This window comes from Hydra vulgaris, chromosome 02 (assembly GCF_038396675.1).
Source record: "Hydra vulgaris chromosome 02, alternate assembly HydraT2T_AEP".
NCBI classification, from domain to species: Eukaryota; Metazoa; Cnidaria; class Hydrozoa; order Anthoathecata; family Hydridae; genus Hydra; species Hydra vulgaris.
The window spans coordinates 59,704,787-59,722,025 of NC_088921.1; the positions used below are offsets into that span (position 1 = coordinate 59,704,787).

The 17,239-nt window shown below is 26.5% G+C and overlaps 1 protein-coding gene and 1 long non-coding RNA gene across 10 annotated transcripts in view; both read right to left on the reverse strand.

Annotated features, from left to right (window-relative positions):
* Nucleotides 1-17,239, reverse strand: part of LOC100204458 (ankyrin repeat domain-containing protein 31) — a 157,904-nt gene that overhangs the window by 102,111 nt on the left and 38,554 nt on the right. The gene's annotated exons all lie outside the window — the stretch shown is intronic.
* On the reverse strand, nt 853-17,238 carry LOC136077068 (uncharacterized). Of its 9 annotated transcripts, none has more exons than XR_010636805.1 (8): nt 16,350-17,237; nt 9,868-9,957; nt 8,206-8,357; nt 7,857-7,936; nt 6,574-6,906; nt 3,981-4,160; nt 3,119-3,764; nt 853-1,530 (listed from the first exon to the last, which is right to left on the reverse strand). It is a non-coding gene; the product is annotated as an uncharacterized LOC136077068 (long non-coding RNA). The 9 variants fall into 9 exon arrangements; XR_010636803.1 differs by having other exon boundaries at nt 854-1,530; nt 3,909-4,160; XR_010636801.1 differs by having other exon boundaries at nt 854-1,530; nt 3,119-3,406; nt 3,565-4,160.

Sequence of the window (17,239 nt, forward strand, 5' to 3'; positions counted from 1 at the left end):
ACTAGTTACAATAGGTTAGGCTATATAAAGATCGTTAATCTTTACAATAATTTTATCTGTAGCATTCACAGATGAGGAATGTTTATTTTTTGTTTTCAATTGTTAGCAAAATAGTTATTTTTATTTTATCATCCTAATTATGCCCGTTGGGTAATACGGCACAAAGATAATTTTCTCAAAATAAAAGATACTCATCCAAAATTACGGTATGATAAACATCTCAAAATAAAAGATACACATCTAAAAGTATATGAAAAGTTTAAAAAGTGTTCTTTCTGGAAAGTAAAAATAAAAACTTTTTTCTACACTTCTGATGTCGCATTAGAACAAATAATAAATGCAGATACATGAAAGGAATTTCTAACTAACAAGTTCAATATCTGCAAGGCAAAGTTGAGTCATTTTATTTGCACAAGTTACATTTATTTGTAGATATGGGGATGTTAAAAAAGAAAATGTGTCACAAGGTTTAAAATCAAGTCAAATCGGGGGCGATTTTAGCAATAAAATGAGGGGAGGCGAATCCTTAAGAACTGCCGAATGCTTTCTTAAAATAAAAAATAAAATAAAAAGATTAAAAACCTGGGGACTGAAACGTGTAAAATACCAATTAGCCGACTTTATTCCTTAAAAAACCGAGTGGATCAAATATAACGCCAGTTATCCGTTATACTTGCGTTATATTGACGTATTTTTATCCGTTATATTTGCTCAAGTCTAGCGTTATATTGAAGAAAAATGAACTAACGGTATAATTGTTATACTTCGCGTTTTATTTATTATACTGATCTTATTTTTAAGAGCACAATATTAAAAACACATTAAAAATGTTTTAAGATAATAGTCGCTAAAGTAAAGTAAATACAAAAAAAAAAAAGTTTTTATTTGAATATGTCCAGTTAAATTGTGTAAAGTTTGAAGACATAAAAATGAAATAAAATTATTACAGTAAATTAAAAACAACTAAAACAACTAAAAGTTAATACAAAATTTCTAAAAGTTTAAAGTTTACTTATACGAATTTAACAAAGTTGTGTAGTTTATAAACTATTTAAAATAAAGCATTTGTAACCCATTGTATACAAAATGTTTACACTAATAAAGATTACAAAACGAAGAACAATAACTTACATAAAAACATCCTTAAATCGCGTGTGGTTTATAATATTAATCATTTAGTTGAGCATTTATAAGTATTTTGAAAAGGTATAAGCTTACCAATGCCTTACCGAGATTTGATGCCTCTAAAGAATACAAAATAAAAAAAGAAAATAAGAAAATGAACTCTACAAATTTATGGAATATATTCTTGTTGAAAAATTATGTACAAGTTTACCTCTGGTACAAATTGTTGTCGCCACTAAAGGTTACAAAATAAAAGAGAATATAAAAAAAGACATTGTATAATTCATTTAATCATTTTTGAAAAGATTTTCCACTAAGAGTACAAAATAAAAAGGATGTAATACATAATACTATGATCGGTCATTTATAAGTATTTTGAAAAGACTCAGCCATTGCTACTACACACTAAAAAAATTTGATGTTATATTTTAAAAAATATAGCGACAAAGTTGCGCTAACTAACATCATTACAACATCAATATAACGTTATTATAACATCAAAATGATGTTATATCTGAAAAATATAACATCATGTTGATGTTAAAATAACGTTATATTGATGTTATATTTTAAAAAATGACGTTATATTTTTAAAATATAATATCATTATGATGTTATAATAACGTTATATTGATGTTATAATGATGTTAGTTCGCACAACTTTGTCGTTATATTGATGTTATATCTGTTTTCGTTAATAAAATCAATTTAAAATTAATTAATTTAAAAATTAGTAGTAAAAAATCATGTGTAAATATATTTGCTTTGAAATAGGCATTATAAATATAATATAAATAAAATATTTATGTAAATCTCTGAATATACTCATATAAACTAAACCTATATATATATATATATATATATATATATATATATATATATATATATATATATATATATATAAATATATATATATACATATATATATATATATATATATATATATATATATATATATATATATATATATATATATATATATATATATATATATATATATAAATATAAATATATATAAATATATATATATATCTGTAGATATATATATATATATATATATATATCATATATATATAGATATGATATATATATAGATATATATGATATGATATATATATATATATGTCACATATAATATATGATATATATATATATAAATATATGATATATATATATATATATATATATTTACATATGTATACATATGATATGATATATATATCACGTATAATATATCATACATATATATATATATATGATATATATATATACATATATATATGATATATATATGTATATATATATATATATATATAAGTATATATATATACAACCCGTATACAAGACCGGAATTTTTTTTTTATTAATTGATAGACTGCCTGCCCCAATCAAACCCTCAATCGATGTAGCAACACTCCCTTGCGAGTCAGGCTAAAAGATAGTAGATGTAGCAGCACTCCCTTGCGGGTCAGGCTATTTGTCAGTCGATGTAGCAGCACTCCCTTGCGAGTCAGGCTATTTGTCAGTCGATGTAGCAGCACTCCCTTGCGAGTCAGGCTATAAGATAGTCGATGTAGCAACACTCCACGCATGATTTACAGTAAAAAAAATTAAAAATAAAAACGTTTTATTAAAAAAATTAAAAATAAAAACATTTTATTAAAAAAAATAAAAATAAAAACATTGTTTATATAGTTAAAAACATTCAGAATGTTTTTAAAACATTCTGGTCAATTAAATTTGCGTTTTTGTGGTTTTTTTAAAAAACGATTTATTTGTAAATAAATTAATGGTTTTTACTTTCGTCCAACATGCAAATGTTGGACGAAAGTTAAAAGTAATTAAAAGTGACGTATGTGTTGGCGTAAGAATCACTTTTTTCCTCAGACTGATTAAATAATTATCATCAGACTGTTATTAAATAATTTTATAATCAAAATATCATATTGTTGAGTGATAATAAATCTATACAAAAAACAATATTATTATTTACCTGCGTTGCATAAAAAGCATTGCTAGAAGTCTTTTTACAGGAGACATCGCCTTGAAACTTTATCAAATTCAAAAAATTAGACCCATCAGAAAAAGCTATACTACAAAACTCTTTAGAAATATTCTCAAAATCATCAAACATTGGATAAAGTCTGCAAAACTCGCTTATAAGAAGAGATGGAGATAATTGCAGTCAAATTGGAATGCTTTTAAATATTTGGGGCTCAAACAAATTCCTATTTAAAATTGCAAAAACTGGAATCGAAGGCTTATTCTTCCGCAGCTCAATCTGTAAAAGAATATGTATTGTAGAATACAAATTGTAAATATTTGAATAGTAAAAAATTATATAAAATATACATTAAATTTAATACTTCATATAAATACAACACAAATGATGAGATTTATTGGTAAATGTATTTTACAATATAAAATTTAAATTAGTACAAAAAAGCCAATTATGTACAAACGTCAACTTCATGAAGTAACTGTTCTTTACTGAGAACTGGTTCAGCAGAATTAACTAGCGCCAACAAAGACAACGATTTTTTGGATTTGGAAAGTTTTCCAAATTTCGGACTAGCTTTGTTTGACTTAGCCCATTGTTGCTGTCGCAATATATTAGCTATTAAACCTAAAAGCTTATCCTAAAAATAATAGCATAACTTAAAATTTTTTTGTTTGTTATTATATTGCAACATCATCACACAAAATTTGTTGCAAACAAAATAATAAAAAAATAAACTGTATTATATTATTTTCATGAATTTAAATTATTAAAATAAATGTACCCAGTCCTCCATAAATAATGGAAATCGACTTATCATTGAAGGCTTCAGGCGCGCAAAAAACTCTTTTCTTACCCATTTGTCGTTGCATTGGGGAAGACAATCCTTGCAATAATTAATTAAGGAGGTTTTTAACTACTTTTTAATATCATTGATGGCATTAATACTTCTTCCATTCAAAAACTCAATCAATGAAAAATTGAAATATTCTTCAATGTTATGAATACCAGCTTCAGGAAATGGTACTTTTAAAATCTAAACAATACAAAATATTTACTTTTATCTAAATAAAAAAATTATCCCTGAACAAATATTTTTGTTATTAACTCAAAAGCATTATTTATGAGTAAAAAATAATTCTTTATAAGGAGAATTGTTATTACTGAAATCATATTAATACAATTAATTGTTTATCAATAATAACTATTACACAATAATTTATATAAGACAGTTCCGATGAAAATAATGTTTATATTACAAAAAATTTAAATTCGGTATTGCTGTTGGAAATAATAGTATTTTATTTGTGTCATCAGAGCAAAATTGAAGTACACGCCATGGAAATACAAGACTGTCTGGTTCTATATATTTAATACCAGACGAAATTTCAGTTGCGATGTAAGCAGAATAACTTTTAATATTTAACTTCTGCGCTTTGAAAATACGCTTTTCATTTTGTGTTAAAATTTCAAGAATTTTATGGAATTATAATTTATTTTCAATTGTGTCAGAAACAATGTCACCTTGCTTATAAAGTATTCTGTTTATGACTGCACTTGAAATAAAACTATTTTTAAATTTTAATTGATCAACCTCTCCATAAACATCACATCGTCTTTCACCAAAAGAATTAAAAAACAATCCAGTTGTATTTACAACCATTGCTTTGCAAGCTGAATATGGCATGTTTTTAAAATTAAAATGTCTGAAATTTTTTATTACTTGATTTTTACGCTCAAACGCTCAAGGACAGAGATGTCCCTGTAATGAGCCAAATTGAGATGCTTGCGCTGGATAGTGTACAAGAAAATGCAGTTTTGGAATAAAATTTGAATATAATTGAAGGAAACTGCAATGATGTGCTTGAATACAAACCATTAGGTCCTTGATATACATATCAGTCACTAACGGAGACATACATAGTTGCACAATTTGTATAAGTTTAACTAAGCATGAAAGGTGAGGATCAGATAAATCCATAAATTTTAATAAATAAAAACAAAGCACACGAGAGAGAGTTAATACTTGTTCACTACCAAAACTTCCTCGAATTTTAAGTGAAGGTGAAATAACACCAGGTTTTTCAATACCAGAAGGGTATATGTATGACTGAAGCCATTGTTTAAGATCAGCAAAGAAAACTTTTATGGTATGCAGTAAAATAAAAATAATTCTAAATGTAATGGCACAAGCCCTTCCAATAAATCATGCATTGGATCAAAAAGTAACTGCTTGGTGACATCAAAATTTGGAATATTTAATAAAATACTAAAGTTAACAATGCCATAATTTCTCGACCATTTTGTTCTATTAGTTTTACTTAGCCCAGAACTCAACTCATTTAAACGTACAACATGTTCAGGCAAATTTCGAACTAGACACTCTTCATGAGTTGTTGAATGTTTAGAAAAACGACTTCTTATATTTATTCACAAGTATCATGGAGACTTTAACTATTTATTTTGGCCAGATTTAGCAAGTTCTCATTATTCTAAAGATTCTCTAAATTGGATGGACCAATATGTCGATTAGGTTGATAAAGAATCCAATCCCCCAAATGTGCCTCAAGCACGACCAATTTAAAATTTTTGGGGACATTTGGCACAGAAGGTTTAAGAGGGAGATTGGCAAGCCTCAACAGAGCAAGTTTTGATTGATCCCATTAAACTAAAACTACAAGATTTAAACTGATTTAAACTTTTTACAGTCGCATATGAAAGGCGTCAGAGCAAAATTGAGATCAATTGCAGATGGTGGTGTTTTTTCATATAAAAAAAAATTTATATTTTTTTTAAAAGATAAATGCTTTATTTAAAAAAAATATAATAGTAGTTTGTTTTTTTATTTATAAATAAGTTATTGACGTTTTTATTTTGTCCGATAACTTCCGCATCACCCGTTATTTGATACCTTCGTAAACTCTATAATCTCAGGTGATTGTAATAAAAAATTTAGCATCATCATAAATGGAACAACTGATCCTTTACCAATAATCTTTATAGTAGGCATATAAAATACATGTTTAAAATATTTTTCACGAGAATATTGCGATGATAACTTTTTACAGGAATCATTTAGTTTTTTAACATCAAGAACTGGGCCAGTAAATAGCTCTTTTAAAGTTGAAAATATAACATCTAAAACAATCTGAGTACATCTGTACTTAGACTGCAAATGTAAAGCTAACATGCCAAGATAATCATTATTCAAATCATCAACATTATCATACACTATTTGATCAATTATTATATTAGGTTCAGTATTATTATCACCATTATTATTTTCTTTAGTACAATTAAAAGTGCTTTTGATAACCAAATAAACTTTTAAATTTGGAAAAACAATTAATACAAAACACGGCGGCACCATTATTACAAAATTTTAAATGATTTCTCATTAAAGTTTAAGTATCTGATATGAAAGGACAATTAACACAATAAAATGTTACCTTTCTTTTGGTTAATTGAGGTCAATTGAAGTTAGATGAGCCTGCAACCAACTCTGTACCAGTATCAGTTTCTATAGATTTATTTGTTACTGGCGTGGTAGAGCAACCTGAACAATTTTTTAATGATGACTGATGAGATTGATAATTAAAAGAGGAATTGAAGGAAAAGTGTTGGCCTGTATCGATAGCTTAAAACCCATTTAGCGGATGACTATTTGAAATATCTAAGACACTGGAAACTTCAACTGTCATTTCCACTAATTGCTCACACATTACTGCTGGAAAAGTTGAAACGCTTACTGCACAACCAAACCATTTTAAATTGATTATGTTCTGAACATTAAAAGTAGAACATAGTAGAAAAAAAAAAAAAAAATACTATTATATATATATATATATATATATATATATATATATATATATATATATATATATATATATCTATATATATATATATATATATGTATACATATATATATATATATATATATATATATATATAATATATATATATATATATATAATTTTTTATATAATAATATATATATTAATTTATTATATATTTATATATATATATATTAATATATTATATATATATATATATATATATATATATATATATATATATATATATATATATATATATATATATATATATATATATATATATATATATTTATATATATATATATATATATATATATATATATATATATATATATATATATATATATATATATATATATATATATATATATATATATATATAGTTAATTTATTTAATATCATATTAATAAATTTAATATTTAATAGATTAACATATAATCAATTTATACAGTTATATTAATAATGTAACTGTATAAATCTAAATACAACGTTAAATATAACGTTAAAATTCAAACTTTAGAATTGAATGATGTTATAATGATGTTATTTTTTTTAGTGCGTATTGCTATCAAATATCAATGACATTAAATACTAAAAAAAAAGAAAGATAATAATCAAAAATGTCATCTTTAAAACTTAGATACTTTAGATCACATTATTATTGGTAGCAACTGATGCAACTAATGAACACAAAATAAAAAAGAGAATTTAAAAAATTCTTTTTGTTTGACTTAATCTTTAAATTTGTTGTCATTAATAATGATTTTGAAAAATACAATTTGTAACATTATCATTAGTAACAGATGTTGTCACCATATAAAAACGCAAAATAAAAAATAAAATAATAAGTAACTATTACATTTGCCAATTTATTTATTTTGAAAAGATAGTCTTACCTTTGCTACCAGATGTCAATCACGCTCCGACAAATGACACATTTAAATTTTATAGAATAAATATTTGCATTGAAAGATACCTTCACATAATATATGATTTTTAATGATTTAAAAAAAAATATATATATAACATTATCATTGGTTCAAGATGTTGTTGCCACAAAAGAATGCAAAATAAAAAGAATATAATATATAATAATTTGATTAGTCGTTTATAATTATTTTGAAAAGATATAGCATTATCATTACAACTAAGTGTCGATGGCAATAAAGAATATGAATTAAAAAGGATAATAAGCAAATGACACTTTGTATATTTATGGAATATTAACTCCTATTTAAAAGATACTTTTACTACTGATACTTAAATGCTCTTGCTTCTAAAGATTATAAAAAAGATATCTTCTCATACCAAGTTAATTATAATCATTTTGAAAAGATACAACCTGTTACCATTGCCAACCTGTTACCATTGCTTCAAGACGCCAATGCTATTAAAGACTACAAGATAGAAAAGATAAAATGCAAAAAATTTTAAAAGGTACAATCTGTAAGGTTATCAATGGAAGGTAGTTGGCACCACTTAAGAACACATCATAGAAAAAGTTATAATTTAAAATCATTTGATTAGTTATTTCTAACAATTTTGAAAAAGTGTAAATTTACCATTGCTACTAAATGTTGATGTCCCTAATAAACACAAAAAAAGAAAAAAATACAAGCAAACCCCTATAAAATTTATGGAACTAAAGTCTATATGACAAAAAGTTGATAAGCAAATGACACCTTTAAAATTTATGAAATATTTATTACAATAATTATAATCAGAAAATGCAACTGAAAAGAACAGCTGAGCTTATTGGTCATTCTTTTATTAGTAATTCTTAAGTATCGAAGTAATTTTAAGTATCAAAGTAACTCTTAAGTATTGAAGTAATTCTTAAGTATCGAAGCAGTTCTTAAGTATTGAAGTAATTCTTAAGTATCAAAGTAATTCTTAAGTATTAAAGTAATTCTTAAACATCGAAGTAATTCTTAAGTATCGAAGAGAAACTTTATTGAGAGAAAGACAATCAACGACCAGTTAGGAGACTTTATTAATTCCTGAAGTCACATTTTAAAACACTCAAAACATAATGTATTAACATGTTTTTTTTCAAACAATGTAAATCGCCTTTATTTAATAAATAAACTTTTGTTAAAAAAAGTTTTGTTTTATTCTAATTAATTTAATGTAGACATAATATTATATCTGTTTAGAATCCCAAATCAATCCAATTATCCCGAGATTGATAATTTTCGATCCCAAAACCCAGAGATTGGAAAAGATTTCCGGTATTGCAATCCCTAATTTCAAAGTCCAGTGCTAATCTTTTACATGCTTTTTTTTTTTTTATGACATTATGACATATAATAGCCTGAAGGCAACTAATTTTGTCGAATTAAGATTATTATTTTCTAAAAAACTTTTTAAATATTCAAATATAGTCGCCGACTTTTTTCATCTGGTAAAATATCAAAATCTAACAGTTTTACTACCAAACCATCCAATATAAAATAATTCGTTATAATTTTAAAATGTTTCATTTCTTTGTGGCTAGAAACATTTGTAGCAATATAAAATATATCACTCTCATAATACGTTAAGTAGTATCTTTACTAAATTCCAAGTTAAAAAGTTAAGAATTATAATCTGTGACTTTGTATAGAATGACGAAATATTTTTTGGTACTCCTGAATCTGAAAAAATTATTTTAAAAAATCTTTTGGTACATCGAAATTAAGGTGAATGGTCGTGTAGTAGGCTAGAACAGCTTTTGCAGTTTATACTTACTTAAATAGCATTTTTTACTTACAAAAACTTGGCCTGTTTCAGCTGTTAAATTCTTGGATTTTGAATTTTCATTTATAATATTTGTATAACAATGTCTAGAAACCGGTGCAACGCCTGTGCTTTCTATACCAATATCCGAGGAACAATATTAACAGAATACGAAAGAATAATCCTTACTAAATATCTCTTTCCATGCTACCAAAGTAATGATAACATTCTTCTCAATAAAGATTCTGCCTCTTTATAGGTAGTTTACATTTAATTAGCCTGAAAAAAGAAGCAGTGAAAATAAATACGAAATTAGTAAATTGAAAAATATTGAAACAATCATAGAATTGGTTTGTTTTGTTGAATCTTAGAGGGAATTTATCAGAAAAATTTTATGAATAGGAACTCTGGGCTTCCTAATACATTAAACTTTACATAAAGAAAATGACTTTAAAGTGAGGTTTAGCTCTATATATTTCCATGTTTATGCAACACTTATGCAAATTTCTGGTGGTTATTGCAACTCAATTGACACAAAAATTTGTAAATAAAACAGCGAATAAATGAACGCAAGATGTGTCACATCAATAACATTTTAGAGAAAACTGAAGAGTATTTTACAAGAAATGGGATAACAACACAAAATTCCGGGATTGTTTAATTTAATTTAATAGAATGGCCAATATCACTAATCTCTTAGTGATATTGGCAAATCTCGGGATTTCTGGAGTCTAAAAAAGTCCGGGATCCCAGTAATACGACTGCTAGGTGAAATGCTGTTATTAAAAACTTTAATTTATTTAATGGGTCAACATTACGTCATAAAAAGTTAAAGGAATTTTTATGAGATTGTTAAAAGTGAGTATGCAACTTCCCCAACACTTTGAGCATGCTACTGCTAATTGAACAAACTGTGCGCCGAACTAAAATCTCCTTTGTTATCCTCTGACGTTGTTCCAAAAACTGAAAAATCAAAAATGAAAAAATGTAAGTAAGACTTCAGCAAAACCTTTTCGGTGCTATCTAAACTAGTTTAGTTAACAGTTTCTAAACTACGCGGTTAAGATGATCCGAAATTGGCAAATCGACTAAGTGAATTCATTGACTTTTATATAGCAATTAATTACACAATTAAGTGGTTCTGCCTCAATAACCTTGCTAAACTGGTTGGTTGACGTTAAATGATGATATTAAATGGTGATATTCTCACAAATGCAACAAAAATTCCCATGCTCGGCCTAAAACAACTAATAATAATAAAAAATAAATAAAGTAGATAATGTTTTTAAAGAAGGCAGAGGAAACAATGCAACCTCGAGTTTAAGTAGAAGCTTGAAGTTCAAGACTCAAGTTAAAGAACAAACATTCAAAAAATAAATCAAATATATATTTGATATAATAATGCTTTAATAAAAATATATATTTTTATTCAAGCGACGACGTTTTATTCGATTTTCAGTTTCCATGATATCTATATAAAACCTTTCGCTAGAACAGTGGGTTAAAAGATAAAGATTGGTTGAAGTAAAAGTTTATTATGAAAAACAAAGTCTTACAAAGTTACATACAATTTTCACGCCAAAAAACAGTCATTTTAAAAGCGCATAAAAGTAGACTTATTAAAAGGAACTTATATTAAGCCGTAGACTAAATTGACGTAATAAAGACGTCTTACAAAGACGTAAAATTATTCGCGACAATGCAGTCTTTTTAAAGACGTCTTTAAAACACATTTAAGTGGGCTTAGATTAGCAGAAAAAAAGTTATTTCAAAGAACGTCGCGATTAAATATTTTTTTGACGTAATTCAAAGATAAGTCCATTGAATAAAACATACAATTAAGGCTGTCTTAAACACGTGTTTGCTGGGAGCGTTGATGAAGTCACTTAATAATAAAATTTTTGTTTTTTGTTAAAATGTAGAATGAGCTAGTGACTCATATCAGACATATGGAAGCAATGCATTTTTGGTTAACACTTAAAATTTGACTTAGAGATACATCCAGTTTTCTTTAACTAACAATGTCTGTTTAATAATTATTTTAGAATATGAACAAGCTGGCGTTGATTGACTTTGTGGGTTATAGACTTTGAAATCAGAGTTGCCTGTGAAAATACCAGAGCTAACCTCTTCAGCAAGAATATTGACTCTTGACAAAAATGAATAAATTATATGACATAATAGGCATAATAGACCTTCTAAATAAGCAATTAAAAGTGCCTAAGGCTTGTGGAAAAACCAGGTTATATACCTGACATCCGCTGAGCGTAGGTAGTTGGTTAAAGTATAAATCTGCTTGAGTGCATCATGCAATATTTTTCTCATCTCTTTTTTTTTCTTCCGCGATCTTGCACGAAGTCTGAACTATTCAACGCAACAGTAATTCAATGTTGCCTTATTATTCATTAATGTTACCGTATTGTTTACACTGCATTGTCGCTATGTATTTTAGCATTTAGAAAGGATTTAATGACTTATTATACACAAAGGTTGAATAGTAGATAAGAAATTATTCTGAAAAAGTTGTACAAACTTATCAAATAGTCGAGTTGCTTAAAAAGGGATACTTGCGAGCATAATCTGCTTGTTTTTTGTAAATGGTTTTTGTAAAAAGACTTTGTTCCACTAAATTGAAATGTATTTACAAAAAAACAGTTTTGCTTCAACACTTTCACTCTTATTTTGTTTATCTGCAGTCGCTGATAAACAAAATAAGAATTATATCAAAACCAATTTTTGGAAGTGTGTTCTTTGCTGAAAATAACAAAACAAGATAATGCATTTTTTGCTGAAAATAACAAAACAAGATAGAGTGTGTTCTTTCCTGAAGTGTTTTACAATAAAGCTAACTAAGCAAAATAATTTACTAAAAAATCAAATACTCTGTTTTTGATTATACTGCAATGGTAGTCTCTGTTACTCTGTTGCAGGAAAGGTATAGGCTCATTTTATGTTCTCTGTCTGATTTAGTTTAATCAGAGTGTCAAATTTTAAAATGATTAATGAACAAAAGATTATGTGTTTTCTATACATTAATAGTTATACATTTTTGAATAAACTCAGATTTCACTTTTTAATTTCTCTATTCTTGACAGGGTGAGATGGGTCCTTGAGTTCATTTTAGGTTACTTTTACGGTAAAAAAAGCCCTAGTATCTTTTTATCAAAGGTTTTTTTTTTTTTAATGTAATGCATCATTGACTTATAAATGCTAAATTATAGAGCATGTATTGAAGTTCATGAAAAAAATATTTTTATTAGATTTTGGTTGTGCGAAGCTAGTTACCTATTTCATGTTTTGAGTTCCGTTTTACACCACTCTTCCCTAGACCTTTATAAACCAAATATAAGAAATTTGCTAACATGATGGCAATAATTTTAGCAATTCCTAAGGTCAGCATAACATAATCTTGATGGGATAATTTTGATAAAATGTATCAAAGTTATAAACTCAAAAGTATGTCATTATCTCAATGTGATGTCAAAAACACTGAGTGGACAATTTGTAAATATAATAAATAATTCTTTCTTAACAAAAAACTATGAACTCTTGGAGCGAAAAATTAAAATAGTAAAAAAGTGAGTTTATATTAAAAATATTTTGTAAATTAAATTTAAAGTTGTTATTTATGCAGGTTGCCATTTAAATATTAATATTGCACTAAATATAAAAAAAAAGATTTTTTAAATAAGTTCTTTTCATTTTAACAACGTTGTTGCCTAGTTCCAACAGTTCCAAATGTAATTTCTAGAGACCAAATGGTCTTTAGAAATTACATTTGGAACTGTTGTTTTTAATTTCTAAATTATTAAATTCATTAAGTTAGAATAAGGGTGTGTAACAGAATAGAAATATTTAGAATTATAAGAGCTCCAAAAAATTTTCGAAGGCTCAATTAATGGTTATTGAGGAAAACTTGGTTCGGTTTTAATTCAGGTTAGAATTGTTTCATGATGGAAAAATGCGGTTTCAGCTTCTACTAGATTTTTTTTTTGAGTAAATGAATTTGAACTTAAACTTGTTTATTCAGAAATTAGAAATTTATATTGAATATTTATTACCAGTAATAAATTTTTAAACTTCTAATCAATTAGTGCGACATCAGGAAGGGGCGAACCCAGATCATTAAGTAAGGGGAGGGGGGCAATTTCACAGCAACCCCACAAATCATTTTTATATAATTTTTGATTGAATATTACTCTTTTTCTGTCATACTCTTATATTTATATATATCACTCTTTAATTTTTGATTTTAATCTTTAATTCTAAACAAACTACTTTAAACAGTGTAACAATGAAATGATGTCATAAATTGTTATCTCAGTGGTCCGGTTTAAAATTTGCGCCGTACAACTTAATTGAATCACTTTTAAATAGTACACGTACTATTTAAAGTTTACGTACTGTTTAAAGTTTACTATTTAAGTTATGCCGCGCAAATTTCAACATGTTGAAAGTATAAAAGCGAAAAGGAGTTTATAGGAATTTCTAAATTTTCAATTCTTTTTATTTAATTGGTTTTAATGGCTTTTATTTTTGAAAATAAAACAATTCAACACATTTTCTTTTTATCATTTTACTTTTCATTTAGTTCTTTTAAAATGACGCAGTATAATACTTTATTATTAATTTGATATTAGTAATGCTTGCTTCAAATATATTCAAAGTGGCATTATAAACTGAACGTTAGGGATAACCAAAATGAAGAAACATTTATTAAGGTCTTCGGTTACGCAACATACTATTTTTTTAAATTGTTATTCAGCTTTTTTCTGTCTTGTTCTCTAAAATTCTTTTAAATAATTATCTCTACAATTATCTCAGTTAATCTCATTGTTTTTTATAGTTTTGAAAGAATAATTTACCTAAGACAAACCTGTTAAATTAATGTAATATTGTAAGTCATGTCCCGTAAGTTTCGCCAGTGCTGAACGTAGCTTATCAACCTTGCAAAAAATTAAAAATTGGAGGAGAACACGAATGAAAAAAAAATAGACTAGTCGGACTGGCTTTACTTAATGTACACAGAGAAATTCCAGTAAATGTTGAAAACGCGATTGACCGTTTTGCAAAGTCGGGAAATCGTAAATTAGAATTTGTAATATAAGTTGTCAAAATAATCAACAAATCAAGTATGCTTTTTTAATAACTTTTTTTTACAAATACTAAATACAAAAAAAAGTTTTTTGAAATCATGTAGGGAAGAAAGGAGGAGGAGGGGGGAAGGGGGGGGGGGAAAGGAGGGGCAATTGCCCCCATTGCCCCCTATGGATCCACCCTTGACACCAGACGCTACTATTTGACAGTTTAAAGATACGTGCTTTGTTCATTTTATGTTCTTTTTCCATCAATATGATTTTTGAAGGCATTAACCAACACTGTGTAGGTTGTATTTGATGAAAGTGCGTTCCATACATTTACTACGCTGCTAGTGAAGAAATACTTCTTCTCTTCGCAGTTTTCGACTAATTGGTTAGTTAAGCAAGTAGTCTTGCGCCCTCATAGGCAGTAATTTAATATTGATGATGCATACACCTGTGGTACAGCAAATGTTAATTTTTGATACCATGAACGATTTTAAATTGCTGAATCAAATCATCTCAATTTCTTTTTTCTTCAAGAGTTGTGCGTCCAAGAATATAGAGCCTCTACTCATATGACTGATGCTTGATTTCTATGGTTGTTTTTATTGCTTTTTGTTGAATACACTCCAGCGTACATTTATCTCGTTGTAGATGTGGAAATCAGGCTTGAATAGCTCAATATGAAGTCTGGCACATATGGTGTACAAGACTTTCCAAAAGGAAAGGCCTCTGCTTTTAAAAGCTTTTTTGAGAGAGCTTAACACGCAATTGGCTCTTGCTGCTGTCGCTAATACTTGATATTTCACTTTCACAGATATTTCACAAATTTAAGTATTAAAATGCTCTAAAATCATCTAAATATAAAACTTTTATTTTATTGGGGAAATCTAAAAAAAGATTTTTTTTTGGAGCTATACCAAAAAGAGTCTTTGTAGTGGTGTCACGTAGGTGGCCCGTAGAAAAAATTCATCCTTTTAACAATTATTCTGCAATTGAATTTGGGGGCCCTCAATCCTATTATAAAATTTGTGGCTTTCTGGACTTTTTCTACCCTATCGTGAATCCCCTGCTTCTTTGAACTCCTTTTATTAGGTATTATAACAAACCTAATTTCTTTATAAAAATCAAAATCATAATAAATATAATATCAAAAGCTGTAAATAAATATAATAAATATGATATCAATAGCTGTTTAAAAAAATAAATTTATTTTTATATTTATATTAGTCGGATTTGAAACTAATGTAAACATTATAAAAGTTTGATGCTTTATTTCATATTTATATATACTGATATAAATTTCACGATAAAAATTTAAATATAGTTTGCCTGAAGAGAAATATAAATTTTCATTAAAAAAAAAAAAAAAAAAAGTTTTTTAATAAATAATAATAAAGTATAATTGCCATTTAAAAGCAAATCAAAACTTTCCAAAATATTAATGTTGACTCAAAAATATGTTAGCTTAAAAATATTGTGTTGACAAAAATTTCTATATGGATATAACAACTATTAGATTAAAACATGTATTTTTAGTAATTTGTTGGAAGAACTTAAACATTGAGAAAAACGTAACTCAAATCTTACAAAAAATCTGCTACATAAAGACTTTTGCTCCCACTTTAGTCCAAACAGCTGCAATTTTTTGATAGTCTAGCTTACTTATTGTTATGATGCATTGTTTAATAAATTAATTTTTCAACTCACATATTTTGTTGAAAGCTTTCTTGTAAACCCTTGTGACGTTTATTACTAATAACCGATAAATAGAAGTTATCAAATACAATCGTCATAAAAATTTATTCTTATAAATAGGTAAAATATATATAAATAATAATAATAGTTAAAATAAAATTATCTACAATCTAAGAGAACATGATCTTTCTAAGTTGAGGTTTTTGTTTAGGAAGTGAATGCCATCTTTTCTGAAGTCTGTGGCCTATTAATAAAGGCCACTGAATAAAAATATTGGAGATGATTATAACCAAATTGCGGATGTTCTAAATTATTCGTTAATGATATTATGATTTGTCTAAATTTGTGCACTCCAGAGCGTGATCTTGTGGTTAAATTCAACTTCAATTAGGTCAAATTCAAACAAATTTAATTTCATTTCAGGTAAAAGCCTAAATTTATGACCACAAATTACCAAACCGTAGATTAGTGAGTCAATAGAGAAAAAAAAGTTATAATACTTATTCTAATTATTTCTGGTATTCTTTTTCAATTACTAATACTTTTTGATGACGCAGTAATAATTATTTTAAAGAGTCTGTTATTGAGTTTTCTGCATATGTTGTTTAATATAACTGAATGATAGTATAAAAGTATTTTTAAGATGACCTAAAGTATCTATTAATAAAGAGTAGCAGATGATACGTACTGCTATGTTTTCACTTTATTTGCAAAACCTTTCATTTTTGTATTCCACATCTAGACGTGTTGTTGCTATTTAAATGTATAAAATATAGTATGTA